The sequence below is a fragment of the Gobio gobio genome (genome assembly GCF_949357685.1).
Source record: "Gobio gobio genome assembly, chromosome: 24".
NCBI classification, from domain to species: Eukaryota; Metazoa; Chordata; class Actinopteri; order Cypriniformes; family Gobionidae; genus Gobio; species Gobio gobio.
The window spans coordinates 20,538,757-20,544,756 of NC_137120.1; positions in this window are offsets into that span (position 1 = coordinate 20,538,757).

Genomic DNA, 6,000 nt, shown 5'->3' on the forward strand with positions numbered 1-6,000 from the left:
CAACGATTCAGGAGTCTAATGAGATGAGTCTCGTGAAAATAAGTCAACCACACCCAAAGTTCTGAGCCTTTTTTAAAAAAAATCTCCACTAGGCGGCGCTGTTTCGAAACTTGTCAGGCTACTTTGGGGTATCGTGGTGATGACCCATACCAAGTTTTGCAACAATCCGTTCATGCGTTGATAAAATACAGCATTTTAGCACATAATTCAAGATGGCCGACAGCCAAAATGGCCGATATGGTAAAATTGGATATCCTTCGACTCGGCATGACGTCCCGAATCTAACGAGGCCCCTTTTATGATATTTGGACAAACGGTTCAGCAAAGAAAAGCTAAAATAGCCATTTTTCGTATCTCCAGACCAGTAGGTGGCACAGCGCCGAAACGCTGCATGTAGCCTCAAGTCATGCTTATGATGACATGTACCAAGTTTGGTTTGAACACGATAAAGCGTTGCGGAGATATTGCCTTAAGTGTGTTTTTGCAAACGTTATGTAAAATTTGTTCGCGCGTTTATCGAAAACGAATAGACGAATCAACTTGATTTGCAAGATTTTTTGTCAATATTGTCTGAAGATGATCTGGTTAAATTTTCGTGCAAATCGGATGAACCGTCTAGGACGAGTTCGCAAAAGTAGGTTTTTCGGTTAATTGAAAATGGCGGGGAAATATCCAAGACGGAAAATGACGTCATAGGGTGCAATCGAATTGGCACGAGCTCAGAAATTAGAGGAAAAAAGAATTTCGTTTCTAGCCCTTACGGTTCAAAAGTAATTAGCATAAACATGAGTACACATTTGGACAGGTGGTGGCGCTAGAGGGATTGAGATAGAGACACCAAAATTTCCATGGTGACATACCAGACCATCTTCTATTAGTGTGCCAAATTTCACAACTTTTTACCATACGGTTCTATGGGCTGCCATAGACTCCCATGGCGGAAGAAAAAAAGACGGGAACGGTTTCAATAGGTGCCTTCGCACCTTTGGTGCTTGGCCCCTAATAAAAAGGGCATAAAAAGGGTCTAAAAAGGCCTATAAAAAAAAGACTATAGGGTCTGAGCACTTTATTTTTGAGCTGCAGGTTGCAAAAACTTTATCAAGCCTGGTGACATGTGCATCGGAGAGGTCAAAGGTAAATTTTTGCATTTTCAGCTCATTTATCATGGAAAAGTGGTGTTTTTTTTTTAACCTTTTAAACTGGTATGCCTCTACTGATGGCCCGATCTCCGTCAAAGTTTGCACGCGTCTTTACAATAATGCGACGCACATGCTCAGCCGATTTGGTGAAGTTCTGCGCAGAGCAGGCAATTTTTAGTCATTTAAATGTCATTTCGCATAGGATAATATAGAGCATTTTTTTCACCTTTATAACAGTTAAAGCGCCACGGCGTCCATAAAAGTCTGCAAGCCTCTTTAGGGTCACGTGACGCATGCGCACGCGTGATTTCGTGAAGCTGTATGCAAATCAGGCAGGAAGAGGGCCGCTTTCAGGCATTTAATGGGATTTTCCATAGAAATACATCATTGTGACCCCTTTTTAACCGTTATAGCGCCACCAAGTGGCCAATCTCCACGTCCTTTTTCATGCGGCCACAGAACGAGCTCTTACATATGCGTGCTGAGATTGGTGAAAATACCTCGTTCCGTTCACGAGTTATAGCCAATTTAGTAAAAGTGGCTCCTCCCCCTTCCAACGTTTTGGCGGCCCTTAGGGACCGTGAACCCAAATTTCCACTTTTTTTTATAACCTTTGACAATCAGACTCCAGAGAATCTCGCTGCGCTGGTTTGGTTCCGGTCGGGCCAATAACCTAGGACTAGTTTGCAAAAGTAGGTTTCGCAAAAAATCCCAAATAGCCGAAATTTTTCCCACTCTGACGAGCAAATCCGAGGCATGCATTTTGTCCGCCTTGAGCCAAGGATTCCAGCGATATAAGGCACTCGAGGCTACGCCTTACGTTTGATGAGTTATGAGCCGTTTCGTACTTTTGATCGCCGTTTCGTACTTTTGATCGCTGTAGCACCCCCGTCAGGCCGATCGGGGCGTGCTTCGGTGACGTCAGTAGTCGTTGTGAGTACTACCATCCCTGCAAGTTTCAAGTCTCTACGACTTACGGTTTGGTCTGCCCGATCAGTTTTAGCTGGAGAATGATGCATCATGGGAAAATGAACAGTTACAATAGGGTTTCAGCCTGACACCTGACTTTGATTGGATTTTACTACCCCTTACTATCAATATTTTGACATTTGGGCTCTCGATTGTGCCTAACGACCTATGTTTCCGAACTTCTGACGCTGGTTTTGTCTCGATCGGACTAGCGGTTTCGAAGATATCGGCAAAAAAGTTTTAAGCGCTAAATTACAACGGTGCACAAACCATACGACGAAACCTGGCAAGTGTGGTATTGTTGGACTCGGCAACGATTCAGGAGTCTAATGAGATGAGTCTCGTGAAAATAAGTCAACCACACCCAAAGTTCTGAGCCTTTTTTAAAAAAAATCTCCACTAGGCGGCGCTGTTTCGAAACTTGTCAGGCTACTTTGGGGTATCGTGGTGATGACCCATACCAAGTTTTGCAACAATCCGTTCATGCGTTGATAAAATACAGCATTTTAGCACATAATTCAAGATGGCCGACAGCCAAAATGGCCGATATGGTAAAATTGGATATCCTTCGACTCGGCATGACGTCCCGAATCTAACGAGGCCCCTTTTATGATATTTGGACAAACGGTTCAGCAAAGAAAAGCTAAAATAGCCATTTTTCGTATCTCCAGACCAGTAGGTGGCACAGCGCCGAAACGCTGCATGTAGCCTCAAGTCATGCTTATGATGACATGTACCAAGTTTGGTTTGAACACGATAAAGCGTTGCGGAGATATTGCCTTAAGTGTGTTTTTGCAAACGTTATGTAAAATTTGTTCGCGCGTTTATCGAAAACGAATAGACGAATCAACTTGATTTGCAAGATTTTTTGTCAATATTGTCTGAAGATGATCTGGTTAAATTTTCGTGCAAATCGGATGAACCGTCTAGGACGAGTTCGCAAAAGTAGGTTTTTCGGTTAATTGAAAATGGCGGGGAAATATCCAAGACGGAAAATGACGTCATAGGGTGCAATCGAATTGGCACGAGCTCAGAAATTAGAGGAAAAAAGAATTTCGTTTCTAGCCCTTACGGTTCAAAAGTAATTAGCATAAACATGAGTACACATTTGGACAGGTGGTGGCGCTAGAGGGATTGAGATAGAGACACCAAAATTTCCATGGTGACATACCAGACCATCTTCTATTAGTGTGCCAAATTTCACAACTTTTTACCATACGGTTCTATGGGCTGCCATAGACTCCCATGGCGGAAGAAAAAAAGACGGGAACGGTTTCAATAGGTGCCTTCGCACCTTTGGTGCTTGGCCCCTAATAAAAAGGGCATAAAAAGGGTCTAAAAAGGCCTATAAAAAAAAGACTATAGGGTCTGAGCACTTTATTTTTGAGCTGCAGGTTGCAAAAACTTTATCAAGCCTGGTGACATGTGCATCGGAGAGGTCAAAGGTAAATTTTTGCATTTTCAGCTCATTTATCATGGAAAAGTGGTGTTTTTTTTTTAACCTTTTAAACTGGTATGCCTCTACTGATGGCCCGATCTCCGTCAAAGTTTGCACGCGTCTTTACAATAATGCGACGCACATGCTCAGCCGATTTGGTGAAGTTCTGCGCAGAGCAGGCAATTTTTAGTCATTTAAATGTCATTTCGCATAGGATAATATAGAGCATTTTTTTCACCTTTATAACAGTTAAAGCGCCACGGCGTCCATAAAAGTCTGCAAGCCTCTTTAGGGTCACGTGACGCATGCGCACGCGTGATTTCGTGAAGCTGTATGCAAATCAGGCAGGAAGAGGGCCGCTTTCAGGCATTTAATGGGATTTTCCATAGAAATACATCATTGTGACCCCTTTTTAACCGTTATAGCGCCACCAAGTGGCCAATCTCCACGTCCTTTTTCATGCGGCCACAGAACGAGCTCTTACATATGCGTGCTGAGATTGGTGAAAATACCTCGTTCCGTTCACGAGTTATAGCCAATTTAGTAAAAGTGGCTCCTCCCCCTTCCAACGTTTTGGCGGCCCTTAGGGACCGTGAACCCAAATTTCCACTTTTTTTTATAACCTTTGACAATCAGACTCCAGAGAATCTCGCTGCGCTGGTTTGGTTCCGGTCGGGCCAATAACCTAGGACTAGTTTGCAAAAGTAGGTTTCGCAAAAAATCCCAAATAGCCGAAATTTTTCCCACTCTGACGAGCAAATCCGAGGCATGCATTTTGTCCGCCTTGAGCCAAGGATTCCAGCGATATAAGGCACTCGAGGCTACGCCTTACGTTTGATGAGTTATGAGCCGTTTCGTACTTTTGATCGCCGTTTCGTACTTTTGATCGCTGTAGCACCCCCGTCAGGCCGATCGGGGCGTGCTTCGGTGACGTCAGTAGTCGTTGTGAGTACTACCATCCCTGCAAGTTTCAAGTCTCTACGACTTACGGTTTGGTCTGCCCGATCAGTTTTAGCTGGAGAATGATGCATCATGGGAAAATGAACAGTTACAATAGGGTTTCAGCCTGACACCTGACTTTGATTGGATTTTACTACCCCTTACTATCAATATTTTGACATTTGGGCTCTCGATTGTGCCTAACGACCTATGTTTCCGAACTTCTGACGCTGGTTTTGTCTCGATCGGACTAGCGGTTTCGAAGATATCGGCAAAAAAGTTTTAAGCGCTAAATTACAACGGTGCACAAACCATACGACGAAACCTGGCAAGTGTGGTATTGTTGGACTCGGCAACGATTCAGGAGTCTAATGAGATGAGTCTCGTGAAAATAAGTCAACCACACCCAAAGTTCTGAGCCTTTTTTAAAAAAAATCTCCACTAGGCGGCGCTGTTTCGAAACTTGTCAGGCTACTTTGGGGTATCGTGGTGATGACCCATACCAAGTTTTGCAACAATCCGTTCATGCGTTGATAAAATACAGCATTTTAGCACATAATTCAAGATGGCCGACAGCCAAAATGGCCGATATGGTAAAATTGGATATCCTTCGACTCGGCATGACGTCCCGAATCTAACGAGGCCCCTTTTATGATATTTGGACAAACGGTTCAGCAAAGAAAAGCTAAAATAGCCATTTTTCGTATCTCCAGACCAGTAGGTGGCACAGCGCCGAAACGCTGCATGTAGCCTCAAGTCATGCTTATGATGACATGTACCAAGTTTGGTTTGAACACGATAAAGCGTTGCGGAGATATTGCCTTAAGTGTGTTTTTGCAAACGTTATGTAAAATTTGTTCGCGCGTTTATCGAAAACGAATAGACGAATCAACTTGATTTGCAAGATTTTTTGTCAATATTGTCTGAAGATGATCTGGTTAAATTTTCGTGCAAATCGGATGAACCGTCTAGGACGAGTTCGCAAAAGTAGGTTTTTCGGTTAATTGAAAATGGCGGGGAAATATCCAAGACGGAAAATGACGTCATAGGGTGCAATCGAATTGGCACGAGCTCAGAAATTAGAGGAAAAAAGAATTTCGTTTCTAGCCCTTACGGTTCAAAAGTAATTAGCATAAACATGAGTACACATTTGGACAGGTGGTGGCGCTAGAGGGATTGAGATAGAGACACCAAAATTTCCATGGTGACATACCAGACCATCTTCTATTAGTGTGCCAAATTTCACAACTTTTTACCATACGGTTCTATGGGCTGCCATAGACTCCCATGGCGGAAGAAAAAAAGACGGGAACGGTTTCAATAGGTGCCTTCGCACCTTTGGTGCTTGGCCCCTAATAAAAAGGGCATAAAAAGGGTCTAAAAAGGCCTATAAAAAAAAGACTATAGGGTCTGAGCACTTTATTTTTGAGCTGCAGGTTGCAAAAACTTTATCAAGCCTGGTGACATGTGCATCGGAGAGGTCAAAGGTAAATTTTTGCATTTTCAGCTCATTTA